A 17,108-nucleotide genomic window follows, 5' to 3' on the forward strand; every position below is an offset into this window, starting at 1 on the left:
GTTCGTTTGATGACGCTCACATTCACTTTTCCGTTGCAGTGTTCAGCCAAGAAGATCGTAAGGATAAACATACGGTAGCAAACAGACAGATCCTCTTGTAAGTACTTAGATGGCGCAGTTTGTTCACTTTGGCTTGATGGGAGCTTTAATGTAAGAAGCTTGAGTCGGACGCGAAAAACAACTAATTCAATGCTCGAGAAGATTATTTTCGAAAACATTTCAAAAGCCTTCTTGTGGAATATGTCGTACAGTTCCATTAACAGATGAATTGCTTTTTCAGTAATAATATCATGATTTTGGTAATATTTGAATTTTTATAAGCTGAATTTTTATAATAAAAACATTGAAGGTGACGTTTCTTACCGCATCAAATAATTGCTATTAAATTATATTTTTCTACTCAATATTATTTAATCCAGTCTTTTGTAAGTAAAATTTATAAAAGTATTTAAATATATGTATCCTAGGATATTTAACGCGTCTCATATGAGTTTGATACAGTTACGATTTAGCAACTGAGATTTACACTTCCATTGTATATATTCTCCTTATACATATTATGATTATCATTTTATTCCATTATGTGTATTACATTGCATTCTACTGTATTATAATGCATTCCATTGCATTGCAATGTATGCTATTGTACTGCATTATACTGCACTATATTAGGTGTATTGCATTTCATTGCAGTATTGTATTAAATGGTAATATACTGCATCATGCAATATAATATCTATTACATTATAATCTACACATTTGGTTCCTCATTTTTATCATTCATGAATCATGGAAATATAAAGTTCCTTATTCATTCAGAAATATTAGTACACAAAAATATGTAATAAAAATAATTGATACAAGTAGCTTAGTATTTAGCAGTAAACTAATATTTTTAACCTTATATCCAGTTGCATATTACGACTACCACAATTGATCGGCTGCAAGTTCAGCACATGTGAACAGTATTTGGTCTCATACAAATATCTGATTCTCCAGTTACACAGTATCTCGCAAAGCATTTCAACGATCGATACATTTTGAATATCGAAAATTCTGCTGCGGCGTTGGATGCATACCATAAAAAATTCAATTATTCAATGCAAGTTAAAAGCGTTCCAGCTACTTGGTTCAAGGGCCAGCACGGCGAATGTAACTGCATACGCATCTAACGGACAAATGATATGCAATGGAGGTCCTCGACCGGACAGGACACTTCATTAGAGAGTCCTGCCCGCGCGAGCATGCGTTTGACGTTGAAGGGTGTCCTCGAATCGTCAACGTCACGTAGTCGTGATACGTGCAGATTAAAGGATGTACGAGCTACTCTATACTAGTTTGAACGGGACCGATACAAAAACAACGTTCCTGTACTTTGTTTATCTTTCTCCGCGTCGTTCTCATCTGGCACCGAGCATTTTTAACCTTTCGTGTGCTGAATCAAGGAATTCTGATTTTCGACAACTATTTTCTTTGTAGATATTTTGCATAAAATAACTTATATACTACATACAGATATTTCTGCAATTATTAAAGTGTACAGTAGTGGTTCGTGAAATTGTAGGACTACATGTGCCGTCAATCTAGATTTATTTGAAGTATACAACGTTTACAGGTTTAACAGAAAAACTATTTTTATTTTCAACCACTTAGTGATTTATTGTAGTAAATTATATTTATTCTAATAGAAATCGAACTTTTAATGATAAATAATATAGATGGTTACTGTTTATGTGGGAATTAAGTAAAAGGAATTGATATATTTTAATCTATTATGGTCTTCAGTTTATTTGTACATTTGAAATGTTATTAAACAAGTAGGAACATATGATCTTATAAAGCAACGTTATTGGGTTGAAAAATGTTGAAAAGCTCCTAACTTAATAGTATTGTAAAATAATTAAAAATTATAAATAAAGGTTATTAAAGAAAGTCTAGATCGATTTTATAATTACACGTAGATACATAAAAAGGTTACTTAAAAATTGACACAGAATTATTCAAAGAATCAAACACAATGTTAGACATTTTTTGTCGAAGTCGTCAATATTCTGTCAAACGACACAATGTATTATTTTTCGTCATTCAGTATATTTACAAAGTCCATCCTGCAGGATATACGAAATTACTTATAGTATAATTCTCTTCCATGTTTACTTACTCTTGACGATATGAGCGACATAATCACGAAATTTGAATTTATGATTTTATCAGGTGAACCACATACGTATGCGAAACAAACTGTGCACTATTTATACAGACACTGATTTTCATAGATTAAATGTTATACTGATTTCCAAATCATCATGTACACTATCAGTATATAAAATACATCATTTATTTATCTTAATATGTAAAAAAGTTAATCATAAATAGTAATCATGATTAATGTTGTATATATTTATAATGTAGACTACAGATAATTGTTCTACAAACTATAAGAAGAACGCAGTTTATGTAAATATTATTTTTTAATATCTTCAGTTAAATATTAACAGAAGGAAACAATTAAGATTTCCCTTCTTAAAATATTCAGTCTCTTTATGTTGGTTTTACATTGCTAACGGAGCACAATCCTTTACAGTAAACCTGCCACCAACACTGACACAAAATTTTGTGTTCTGTTTGAAACAACAAACCGCTGCACCGGATGTACATTGTACCGAGACGGGTTTAATTTGCATGCGTTTGAATATTTATATTCATATTCGTCGACAAAAAAGACTGCACCGCTGTACCTACGAATTAATTGTGGCTGGACCGTTTAAAATTACGTCGAACGTTTAAAATTACGAATACCATTCATTATAACTGTTACATTATTCCCATTTTACCATTTTCTCCTTCCCTTTCCCCTTAACCAATCGAACACAGAAAATACTATATAGTTATATAAACGAATGAAAGCAACAGAAATAAATGGCCTAAGAATTGAATGATTTTAAAATAATTGTGATAAATAAATATGTGAAAATGAAAAGTAAAAATATATTATATTATAATTGCGGATGTAGCAAAAAGAAATGTTTTTACTGGGCTTTTATAGTATTTAAATACAATTATTCGATTGCAGTAAGTTTTTTGTAAATAGAACTATTTAAAAAATATAAAGATCAATACAAAGTTTTTAATACAGAGTATTGAACTGGAACGTTTATATCTTATTATTATTTCTTAACACATTCTGCAACACATTACTCATACACAAATGATCTCTTGCATTTCACTTATGCTTAAGATTGTAAAACGGATAAAATTTGTAATCTCAAGGATAAAATCGTTTGAAACGAAAAAGAGAAAAATTTTATTCCTTTTAAAGATTTTTGAAAAATAATGTAGTAAAGAAAGTGTTAACATAAATTCGACAATTTACGATTCGCGATCGTTCAAGGCGAATTCAGATCTGCACACAGAACATTTTGATTTTAAAATTGTGTTATGTATTTTTGCGTTTTAAAATACGCATAAAAATATTAACCTTTAACTTGACGATACTAGTGGTACCGATGATATGAACTTTTATGTAATCTAAGTGGTCCCTGGTTCTTGATGTAATTTTATACCATTATTTTATGCCATTATTTGTTTAATGACAGAAGAATCGTTAAAATACTCATGCAATTGTGATAAATTGCGATTATACCTGAAAGTTTATAATTAATGACACTACTATTTGGAAATATGGTCATTAATAAATGTAAGGTAAATGTAATTTTTATGAACAAATTAATAAAAAAAATTATATGAGATATTAAAACTTGCTTTAGAATGCTGAAATCGAATAAGAAGTGTATCACGATAAGAAAATGAATATTTTAAAGTGAAAATTTAGTTTAGATTGTATGCGTTTGAAAATTACGATTAGAAGAATTATACTAATTTTTTATACATAGTTTTTTTAACATTAGGTATATTCGATTATGCTTTTGTGAAAAACATAATTGAATTATATTATATATTAATATACCCGTAATTATATTGTATTTTATTATATTTGAAATTGTTAATCAATTTTGCTTGCAACTTATATATTTTTTGCGTATATTCTATGTGAGTTATGCATTAATTTTGTATATGTTTTGCACATTTCGACATATAATATGTGAATAAAGACCCAAGAACTGTTCACTACATCATACAAAACAAACAACTTTAATAACAAATAAATGAGTAATGACTAATTATTTATTCATTATTCTTATTATTAAATAAACTTTTTCCGAATAATGCTTAATATTGTCTAGGATTACAATCCAGACGCTGCTCACCGTCTTCCGGCACCAAAATATTCATGTAAAACAAAAAACAATACAGTAATATCATTTTCCAGTGTACCCAGTACATTAAAAACGAAATAGTTCAAAAACATCAAAGAATCGTATTCGCGTTTAAATCACAGTCTTCTGATAATCCATCAACGAGAATCGTCAAATAAAATCACAAAAAAAGAATGTAAAGCCACTAGCTCGTCGAAAAAACTGAATTATTTTAATATTCATAAAAATGTGTCGTTGAAATGTTTCATTACACGGTGAATAAATTCTCGTGAAATAATCATCGTATTTCATTCGCGAGTAATGCAAACAACAAGATATCCAGATGCGGGAGAAGATTTCATATTCATTTTGATTTGTTGCTGTCTCATTTCGATCTTAACGTGGAACATTCTCCTGACCTCGTCGGACTTCTCGCGGTCACTGTTGAACCACGGTACGATGGGGTCGAAATCCGAGGAATTCGAGGCGATTCATCCGGAGCGGAGGAACCTCCTGCGGGATCTCCGGCCCCGAGGAAATCAATTTTTGGCGAGGACCGCCGTCGAGAACGAGCGTAATTACATCGATTTTGTCCTGTAAGCCCGTTTACACGCGTGGCTACCTCGTAATTGAATTTAATTGATTGTATCGCTTCGATTGGCTGCCTTCCACTCCGCTCCCGTGAATTTTCGTTCGTCCGGAAGCTCTAGAATTCGTTACCTTCGGGAACCTTGCGAAAGTTACGAAATTGATTTATATTATCAATCTAGAATCAAACGGTTGATTGAAGGAATTGAAATGCTGTATTATTTTCAAACAACGCCATTGTCACGCAATTTCATCATCTTTTTTTAAATGTCTAATTAAAATTACAATATTTTATATTTACACGATATATGATTACGTGGTATTTGAGAAGCATGAAAGTTCTGAACACGTGTATTTATTATATTTTTCTATACGTTAATTGTTCTCGTAAAATGTTAGCTTTACAAAATGTAGTTTATATGGTAATTATTAAATGCATTTAGAATTAGAATTCAACGATAAAAATTGTTATATAATATTTCACACACTTGTATTGGGAGAAGAAATATACTTCTTCCCACGTATTTTCTTTTGTGTATATTAATGAAGTTTAAATTGCTACAAATAGTAGGAGAATCATAATTTAAATGTTATATTTATATATAGTTTATATATAACATTTAGAAGATAATTTCCTTCAGCAAAAGAAAATTATAAATAATAAAAGCAGTCACTTTTATATGATTTTTCTATATTTGCATGTTTTAACAGCGCTAGTAATTTAATTACGGATAGCTTAATTTACATTCTCAAGGTATTCCTTCATTATCCCTTACTTAACTTAGTTCCAGTAATAAGCAGTGGCAGTCGACTGTTGACAACACTGGAGTAGTCAGTGCGAAAATGAAGAAAGACGTTTCTACAGTGAACACCAAGGCAGTATCGGAGTTTCCTCCCAGGATGCAAGAAAATATTATTCCAGAACATGAAAATAAATCATCAACGAAAACTTCGATAAACACAAATTCCGATAACACTATCAATACGATACATAATTTAGGCGCTTCGCAGAAACATCTTAAATTCGACGCTACCGAGCAAAAAGACTCAAATCACGACATCAAACAGAAAGCAAATTCAAACACTGAACAAATTAAATCGAGCAATGCCACTGCAGAAACGATTAACCACGAAAAGCAAATTCATCAGAAAGTTAATGTAAGAAATGAATCAGCCTGTCAAGAAAATTCTATGTCCTCGTCGAACGATGCCGATCGAACGAAGAGTAAATTAATCAACGACGAAGTATCACCGGGAACCTGGAGCAAAACGAACGGTGAACACGAGGAATATTCAAATAACCGAGTGGATTGTAAAAACCAGGTTATAAACTGTGACGGAGGGGTGGATTGTGCTCGGCATAAATTTGAAACGCATTTAGAAATTGGGCGAAGTGATGTTAATGAAAACTTTCTCGAAGGATATTCAGGGGGCAGGGGAATAAGGATCGAAGAATATTCTGCAATGGAGTCGACGTGTTTCCTCGCGAGGAACGTTCTGACTTCGTTAATCGAAAAGATTGATAACTTCAGCACAGAATCGAACGAGTCTTCGAACAAAAAAATAATTACTTTGAAATCTTCTGGCCCTAGGGAGCATTTGTTCGAAAACGAATTTACGGAGGAAGCGAGGGAAGAAAATTACGAAGCAACTTCGTTCTGCGACGAACACCAACGTCCCAACATGGCGGTCGATAGTACCAGGGAACGTTTAAGTCCTATCCAGCCAGATGGTGAAATATGCCCGCGAAACGAGGGCGATTATCTCGGCGAACAGTTTGGAGTGTTCCCAGAAAAAGAAGCAAATCGTATCGAAGAAAAATCTATAATGCATTCATACAAGAACTCGACGCAATCCCGTGGCCCGGCGAAAGAAGGAGGGAAAAAGTTTGGATCACTTCCAGTCACGGATTTCCTGAAAAATGACTGTAAAGCTGATTTTACGATTTCTTCGGCTATACCGTAAGTCAATTAAGTGGGGCACGCTGTTCATTTTGTTTCATACGTAACAGACATTTTGACAGTGAGAGAAACAGATCTAGTTTCAGTTAGTTAGTTTAATTTTAATAAACGTTATGACTGAATGAAACAAATCAAATATAATGAAGTGAGTATTCAAAATCGAATGATAATCGAATATTCAAAATTAAGTGGTACTCTGATATTTTTTTATCTGTCGAATTACGTAGTAATTAGAAACATAGTATAGAATATATTTTCATATAGAATTCTATATAAAAATTAAATAATGTCATTGAAGATATGGTTGTTCACATCATTCTTCAAAAGACACCTTAACAATGATCAAGAATTACATCGAATTTTGCAAGTTTTAAGTGATGTTAAATTGCGTAATAGACTTATAATGCATAGAAAAAGTAAAAGGGAAATACTAATTTATGAAAACAAAAAATTAAGATAATGATAAAATTAAAGATTACGATCACAAGCGTGAAAAACCAAGTGCTGTTCTGGAACTTACAAATAGAACAAAGTTACTCATGAAATTACTTCAACTGAATCTAACTTACTTTAATTTTAAAAGAAATCTCGGTTTTTTATATGTATTACACAATACAATTCCTTTGTGTTAATTATTCTATCTACAGAAGTTCGTCAGCAGGTTATTGTCATCGAATTACATACTTGATCAATGGTATACACTTATAGAAAGTTCAGGATTCAATTGTCTATGTTATTTAACGCTTTCTAACTTCTATTCTTAATACAGAGATTTTCGTGACGCAGAATCGGATTTCTAAGAATATGCTTGCGAGCTACGAAACCGGTTTTTCTTACCGATTTAGAAAGTTGTACCTTTAATAGGGCAGCCGTAAATAATGGCAAAGAGGAGGAGGATTTGAACTCCATCATTCGACGCATGATAATTGCGGAGCTGAGGAAGCATCAGCAAAAGAAACAGGCGACTGTGAAGAGAGCTCATTCCGACACGGATAGTACGATAACAAAGAAGAAAAATAGTGTCATGAAAAGGTACAGTAATGCATACGCATTGCGGGATCAATTTTTTTGTAGTGGAACTGTAAATAAAGCTCGAGAAAAATTTACCCATATTGAATATATGACTTGATATACTATTTATTAAACTCTGTACATAATATTGGCAAACATTATTTGAAAAATCGATATCGTTGATGGAGGCCATTTTCCGTTTCGTTGCCTCAGGTGATTTTCAGAAGTTTTTATGAAATTATCGAAGTTATTTTCTGGAGTTATTTCCACATACAGTTGCCAATAGTTACCGAAACTCGTTTATTATTGAAAAGTGATTGTTATTATTGCTGCCTATACGACATATTTTTTAATATAAAGTTCTCAACTATTTGTATATTGCAGTCAACGTTTCTAGATCTTTTTAAAAGTAACATTATTATAAGCATTCCTTTAACACCCAGGAGAACTTAAATTATAACATTATTTATATTATTGTTATTATTAGTATAATATTTTGATTATTGTTGTAACAATCGAATATTTTTAAAATAATTGGATTCATGATCTAAGATTTTGCAATTCATTAACATATATCTTCATTTTTAAATAAGTTAATTAGTTACTTTTTCTAATAATTATTTGTCCATTTATATGTATATTATTTTCATTTCAAGTAAAATTTGTCGATCAGTTGCTATGGTTTGGTAATTATTTACGGAAGTTACACAAGATAATTATTTTCAAAAGAAACACAGTACAAACAATAAAACCATTTGTTTTCATAACTGCTACGTATGTGTAGATTAGCATGCATGTATGCGGAATTAACGATTCCTTTATTATGAAATAAGCGTAGAGTCTCTAAAATACGATGTCTTGTCGCTGTTAATTGGTGTCGGGTCTCTTGGGTCTAATTTTACGACTTCACTGTACCTCTGCCACCAGATATGCAATGATTTATTTACTGTTCTGCAATAGTATACGCGTTATTTCCAGAACAGGTCTCTTCAATTCCAAAGGCCAAACGTTCTTCCAAGATTTAATAGAATTGGAAAAAGACCTGCAACAGAATTTTGAAAAAAAATGGAATGGCGAATCCACAGAAGCAAGATATGACAAAAATAACAGGAAACAAGAGTTTTCAAACGATCAAGATACCATTCGTATGAAAAATGAAACTGAAGTGGATACTGTCGTCAAAGATGACGCGAATGATAATTCAGTAGATTCATCAGAGCATACTCTTACTGTGCATTCAAATATAATGTTGGAACGAAAAATTAATTTTCCTTGTTTGCCGATCGATCCCGGAAGGAAACAAATATCGAAAGCCGAAAGGTATGTGGTTTGTCATATTATTTAGATGCTTCCTAAAGTTTGGAGATTCTTCTGTGCGATCAGCTTTCAAGTTACTCCGGATATACAGAGTTGCATGTTTGATGTAGTATCTAGAAACTAGGGAAACCATTTCCCATCCTTCGTCCTGATTTCATTATTCAGGGAATTCCGACGTGCCTTCCGTCAGCCGGGTCTCTGACAACTTATGAATGTTTTATGTCAGTCTTGCACTAATATTAGACCAGAATTGAGGAACGACTACTGAAAGCATGCTTTTGTCGCGGGAAGCAATACATTTCCAAATGAAAATTAATTTTTCGAAACTCCGAAACCAAAAAAGAATCTCGAAACTCTTTAATATGCTTGTTATAATCATGTTTGTGACAGCACTGTTTCTTCGTGTTATATCATAGTATTGTGAGACTAATCAGACTTGATAAACAACTACTAAGAGATCGCATTAATTGTGATAAACAATACATTTTCAAATGCATATTTATTCACAAATAAACCTAGTCTCTCACGTTGACTTTATGATAAACATGAAATATTTTCTTCGTTTAACAAGTTGTTAACAGTAAAATATCTGTGAGGAGTGTAGATAAGATAGAAATCGAGAAGCAATGTATTAGACTTAATTAACCATTTTAATAAACGTAATAAATGCATAGATGATTTTCTGTGGGAAATGAACAGCCACTTGACTGTAGGAGATGAGTTATTTTATTATTCCTTTCAAACAATCTCCCTCGATAAACTTTAATTGATCGCTAAATGGTTTAATTAATACCTCCTTGTTATATTCTTAATAATAACTCATAAACAAACTAGTCATTTTCCGCGCTTGTCAAGCTTTACGCAGAATTTATAGGAAGTTACTTTCTAAATAAAATTACAAGTTCTCTTTAATTCCACGAAACCACAAACCGTAGAAACGATAAGGTTGGTTGATTTCTTAGGTTAAATTTCAACCAATAAAAATATGTTTAACAAGAAATACCTACAAGAAAAGTGTCTCATTATCCACGGTAGTGAAACTTATATTTTTTACATTTTTTACAGTTCAAAATGTCTAATTTACTTGCACATTATTATTATAACTTTTCTACAACCTCGGAAGTTAGAATGAAATATTATATTTAAAGGTAATCAATTTTACAGTATCGAAATGGCGCACGAACCATTCATTTTCAAAGTAATTAACTCCTCAAATTGAAAACTAAATCAATTTGATGGCACAAATTAATATAACAAAACGAATTAAAGCAAATTAAGTATTTTAGCATTCGAAATAGAAAATGTTCAAAAACTGGAAATAATAACTTTGACTTAATTCATATGACGATATAGATCAATTTGCAATGCGCATGCATTATAATACCTTTAATCTCGAGTCGAAAACGTCGCAGTTTCACCTTTTACATGATCGTTAAACATTACGTTATCCATGATTGACAGAGATTTCCCTTATTTAAATAAATAATTCACTCTCCGCAGGTTCTTGATCAACAGTAAATACGACCACACGTGTAAATCCACGCAAACGGAGCAGGTTTACGTAATTCGCTCTGCAAGGAGTTGTCCCCTTCGAAGGAGACGTTTCTCGTTGCATCTGCAATTGGAACGCTTGGCAACACGTCGCGAAGCGGTTTGCTCGATGACCGTTTACGCAAGCCGGGATTTCACGAAATACATCTTCCGAAAGGCTTCCGATAATCTGATCTATGAAAAGGGCAAAGGTAGCCGCAGCCCTAGCTACATAGCTGCTCCTCAAAGATTTCGATGGAGATACGTCACACCTAAGTCAATCACATGAAAGATCCGCGCAAATAACGAAGTTCACCTACGTGTTCGGTTGAACTCTTCAATTCAATACAGAGAATCATGGAATTTACTTAATAGCTAGAATATAAAAGATTGATCACCGTTCACGCTTCTATAGGGAAACTACGATTCATGCAATTAATCGAATCCGTTTTATTGATTGTGTCTTATACAGTTTTTCTTTTCAATTGCATTCTTGATTGTTTTATGTAACAAATCTCTGCCTAGAATAAGTACATTTATTTCATAATGAAGTTTTTGTACATTTTATGGATTATGCACTTTCCTCCAAAATTAAAGAGTCCTTAAACAGTAATAGTCATGTGGTGTTCACTTCATTTTATAGTAAAATAGTCTTCGAAAAAGTTAAATGAAGCATATGAAAGTACAGGCTTCATCTTTTAAAATAAATGTAGATAGTTAAGAAAGATAAATAAAAATATATTTTTGCTATAATTTATCGAGTCTTTAGTTTTATGGAGAAGTATAGTACATTTTAAGTGGTACACATTATTCAACAGCTACGTATTTCCTCCTGAGATGAGGTTATCAGATATTTAATTTCAAGTGAAAATTTAGCGTCACTGAGATCGAAATTGCCTCCTTTGAAGCAGGCACATCGCTATCGAACCGTCGAATCGTCGAGAAAATCTCCTCTATAGACCTCTCGAATATTTGCAGCGGCTTTGACAGCGTTTAAACTTTGAGTGAACTGAAAAAGCAATAAACGTTGGGAATAATTGTTTCTTCTCACGTATCATTTCTTCTTAAATAGTTTATCTTAAATTTTTATATAGAATTAAAAAGACTCTCGTATTGTTTTGTCAAGAAAGAAACGAACTATCGCATAATAGATACATGACATGATACTATACATAAGCAGAATGATAAATTAACAAAGTTTTTGTTGGACGAGGAAAGAACACTATGAAGTTATGATAAAATGTAATGGAATATTTTGTTTTCGCGCGTGACGAAAACTTCTACAGTGTCTTGTGGGAAAACTGTCGCAACTGATTCTGAGTTACTTACCAATGCCATAAAGGATAAAAAAAGTACCGTAAAGAATAACATTCTTTTTTTTAGAAATAGATGAAAGAGATTTTTATAGAAAACTTCTTTTGTGTTACAGATGTATCGTGTTACAGAAAGGTCATTGACATTTTTGATCTCGTTGTACGAATCTCAATTTAATACTACATAGTAACATGATATTCGAGGGTTTCCTGTACAGCATTGAAACCTTGTATAGTTTACGAATATAGTTTACGATGTTGAAAATTAGGGTCTATCTTCATTCTCTAAAGTTATGCTTTATTATTAAATTTGTTTACTAAACTGGTATTATGCATGTACTTATTTTCAAACAAAAATTTATACAGTATATTAAATGATCCAAATTTTGATGATATTTATTATTGCTTACTCGTTGTACTTTTCAATTAATAAAATCGTCTATTAAGTTTATTTTCGATTTCAGATTTTTTAAATTAATTTATTGCACGTTGTACACTCTCAACTTTAAAGGATTCGTATTTCAATACGTAAATATTTATCAGCGATCTGATTGTATATAAGGCTACAATAAAACTCGGCGATTTAAAAAATTCAAAAATAACAAGTTCACAATATTACTATCCCTTGTTGCTCTTATTTTCAAAGTTTATTTCTAAATTGTATTTTAAGTCTAGTGAAATTCTCATTTCTGTAGAAACAAATTGTACATTAAAATTGAAGATATTATACTATAACATATTTAAACCTGTTTTAAGCGTAGAAGTTGATTTGATGCTTTTCTTAAAATAAACGTATCGTTTGCATTAAAAATAAAACCGTTTATCTTTTAAACCTCAAAATATTTGCCTTAAATGTCATTGACTTTTGACATCACCTGTGCGGTAAAATTGGCAACTCCCATGCAAGTAAATTTTTAATTAATTAGGTTTGAAATAGACTTTTAATTAATTAAATAAAAAAACGTAGATTAAATTGATATAACTAATAGTTTTAATACGGTAAGAATGATTTTCAAAATGAATGCACTGAAAACTATAAAAAATCCTCAAAGTGACCCCAAATGATACATCTCTACTGCAAATAGAAATCAAGAACTAGTTGACAAAGTAAACAAGAAACTGTTAGCTACTAATTCTGCGGTGAAAGCGAGGCTTCGTCTCTTCTATTTATAAGTATACAAATACGAACTACTTAACTCTGAAATTACCAAGCAGTTGAGTTAACTGATTTACATTTTCTTACGAATATCACATCGTGCGTTTATTGAATAGTTGGTCGACTTATACTTTAAAAAGTACATTAATAAATCAATTTATTTAATAACTTCTTAGAAAATCAGTATTTTATCTCGCCAATACTTGTAAAAAAAGAAATTTTGAACGGGACGTTTTCACTATTCATTAATTCTAGTCGGAGGTTCACATATGACTATTTTCACATAATACAATTCGTCGTATAACATGATATGTAAAAATAAGGTTAAATCGACGTTAGATCGTTTTCTTCGCTGTTACCAATTTCTCCTGTTCCCCAATTCTTTTATTTTTCATAAAACAGAAAATAAGAATTGTCATGGTAATAATCATTTGGAACACGTTACTTTTTATTATTTGAGTTATACCAGAAAAATCTCGTACAGCATGATTTCCTATAATGCGAACTGTTGCAACATGTAACGTATTAACCAGTGAACTGCATTTGATGTGTATACATGTCATCTTAAAGCTTCAAATGATATTACCTCTTTCATTAAAATATACTCTAGATGCATTCGTCCTGTATTTCACGAGTACACACTTCATTTTTTGATTTTATTGCGCGCAAACCGAGAGATTTTCCAAACTGAATTCCACAGTTAGCAGGTTAACCACGTTATACGGGACTTTACTACATTAATTTCCACCTGCAGTTTGTTAATCTAATTTTGTTAGTCTCTTCAGAAACGAATTTCATAGCGAGACGATGAGGTTGCCAGTTTTGCAAAACAAAAAGGATGAAAGATTTTCATTAGCGTGCGTAAATAGAACGTCCCTGAATTTTTCTGCATATTACTTATAAATTCAATTCGTCTTTAATTTAAAAATTTGCCAGTTCTTAAAGTAAAGGAAGGAAGATTTTAAGCAATACAATTTTTAGAATTTATTTTCTTAATTTGTATTAAGTGACTAATGTCAATATTAATGTATTTTTTTACGCATAGATGTACAGGCTAGCAAGTAATACCTTCAAATCCATTCTTTTGCAACACATTGATATTTAGAAACCGAGTTTGCATCATTTAGTAATTTACTCTTCATTAAAAAATGTACTGCTGGAAAATCACTTAATGCTTAGGCTGAGGAAGTCAGCCAATTGATTCGTTTTCATTTTTTCTCAGCCAATTTTCTATTAGTTTTCCTAACTTTTGATAGTTTCAATCATTGACTTACTATTCCTCCATACGATTACACGTAATCAATCAAAACTATAGAATTGTGAACTAGAAAGACACCTCTTGCCTCAGTGTGGTTCCGCACATTAAATAACCTTCCAATTATACATTTTATAAAATTTCGCATCGAATTTGAGAAAAAAGAAAGAAATATTTTTGTTGTATATATTATTTTACGTGTAAATAAAAAAACGTAACGTTAAATTAACATTAACACTAGATTTACAGACGTTTATTGTGTAGCTTGTTCTATTGTTCCTAGAAAAATTTATGTTCGCTCATTCAGATTTTGAAAATCAGAGATTGAAAGATAGATACTTAAGATATATACTTGTTTAATTGTGTCAATCAAAAGTGATTTAATCGTTTGCCAAATAACGTTTATAAAATTCGATATGCGTCAAATTGACGCGGTCCATAAGTCTAGTGTTAAGAAATTGTAAGAATACGGAAAAAACATGCAACCTGGTAAACTCACAGGATAGACATGTTCGCTTTGATTCTAAGCAGCGAGTAAACTTTTTCATTACCCGTTATTTGAACACGCACTTTCGAATATTTTCACCGGTGGAATACATGGCTTGGCGTGATTCACGGCAAACACACCGAAGATTCACAGCAAACTTTTGAACGCGATATATAGCGGGCGTCGTACGTGACAAGTGGCTTAAGTAATTGTAAACAAAGACTGAACATTACGCGGTGTCTGCCCCCAGGGAGCGCATTTCAGCTGTCAAACCGACAGGCTCTTCATAAATGCCAAGACAAATTTGTCGGGGAAAGAAGCCGACGGCCGATGGCGGCCGACTGAAATCTGCGGGATTACGGGTAGACACTGATGGCCGTAAATTAAGGAGACTGTCGCTGTTATCTTTCCAGTGAATTAGAAAGCTACTAATAGCACAATTTCTTGGCTACCTCCCGATAGTACGGCGTCTATTCCGAATCTTTATGATAATTACGCTTTTCGGGGGGCAATAAAATATAATGAGCGAGGAAAAGAATTATTGGTAGTGTAATAATGCAGTATCTATTTGTATCACATATGAATACTTGTAACAGAGAAGGAAAGTTTTAGTGTAGCTGAACTATCTTTTGTATTATCAATTAAATAAATCTTTGATGAAATAATTTTGATTTGTATTTATACTTGTGTCATGTGAAAAAATGTATAACTGGAAAAGGTATTACATAGTGAAGTTTCTTAAATTGTGTATCTTAATATTGATTATATTTAAAACAATGGATACTTACGATATAATTTTATATTTATACAGGTAACAGTAACAGCAATATATGATATAATAGAAGAAAATGTAAAAATTTGAGACAGGTAATAATTGAATATAATAAAAGTTCGCCATGGTTGAAGGTTTTTAAATGCATGAATAGAAACATATTTTCTTTGTGTAAAAAAACCTCAAAAAATTATTTATTGTCGTATACACGTCTAAATTTAATTAATAAAAGTTTTCAGTGGTACTCCTGGAAAGTATTACGTAGAAGAAAAGAACGAACTAATAAGTATTGTATGAATATATATACACATTCGCAGAAGTAAATGTAATATAAGAACACCTATAATCTTTATGTAAGATATGGTATGTTCATTCATACTTAATATTAAATTATCCTCAAATAAGAAATCTTCAGACATAAATGTCTAAAAGAAATATAGTTTCGAGGAATCTGTCTCCTTTCTTATCTTTAGACTTTCTAATAATAACGGTTCAAAAATTCAACGATTTGAATTTATTGCTGATATAATAATAAAAGAAATGTTAAAATGTTCATATTGATTTTACTTTTTATTTATGATCCAACAAAATCTATAATGGATGAATAAATTTCTTCTTCATTCTCGGGTATGTAAATTGGTTTCATGGAAATGTGCATTAATATAAATATATGCAGGGTGCTAATAACTTAATGAAATTCCATTAAGAATTACGACCAATTAGCGGAGGATGGAAATTTATGTTTTGATCAATATTTATTGGAATCTCAATACAAAATTATTCGATTAATTATTTTCTGTGATTGTGCGTATGCAGAATAAAAATACTTCATATATTAATATATAATTTATTTAACAAGCACGGTTGTTAGACCTTATAATTAAAGGTTTTAAATATCAGTAACATACGTAAATGTGTGAAACAGTGTGAAATAAAAGTTTTATATGCATACTTAATTAAGATAATAAATTTTTGTTTAATTTCTATTTTTCTAAACTGATCTATAAATAATTTATTCTATTACTTCAATATTTAAATGATATTTCTGAATGTATTTTCATTTCGTGATTTTAATTGAAATTCATATTTTATTGCTATACAGTCTGTTACATTTTAATCTGCATTAATATTTAAGATATTATATATGTTTCAATCATAACTGATATAATAAAATTAATATTTCATAATGAAATTGTATTCGTGTTTGTTATTCAGCTTTATTAACTGTTCGTAATTCACTATCATAAGTTAAATCATTCAGATTGTGCACGAATAGTTTCTTCGTTCTTTCGATGCACTCATTCCTTTATTGGTGAGTTTCGTCTAGCAGGTTCCTACGCAACGATCTTTCCAGTAATAGTCTAGTCATTAGAAGTTAGCCTCAATTCTGTTCATACGTTACATCGACTACTGGAGAATCAAATGAGACGAGTATCTAATTAACACAGAATTTAACTGACTG

General features: G+C 31.3%; 1 protein-coding gene across 1 annotated transcript in view; it reads right to left on the reverse strand.

Moving 5' to 3' along the window:
• Nucleotides 1–17,108, reverse strand: part of LOC116424200 (uncharacterized) — a 208,468-nt gene that overhangs the window by 90,554 nt on the left and 100,806 nt on the right. The gene's annotated exons all lie outside the window — the stretch shown is intronic.

Source organism: Nomia melanderi, chromosome 7 (assembly GCF_051020985.1).
Source record: "Nomia melanderi isolate GNS246 chromosome 7, iyNomMela1, whole genome shotgun sequence".
Classification (NCBI taxonomy): domain Eukaryota; kingdom Metazoa; phylum Arthropoda; class Insecta; order Hymenoptera; family Halictidae; genus Nomia; species Nomia melanderi.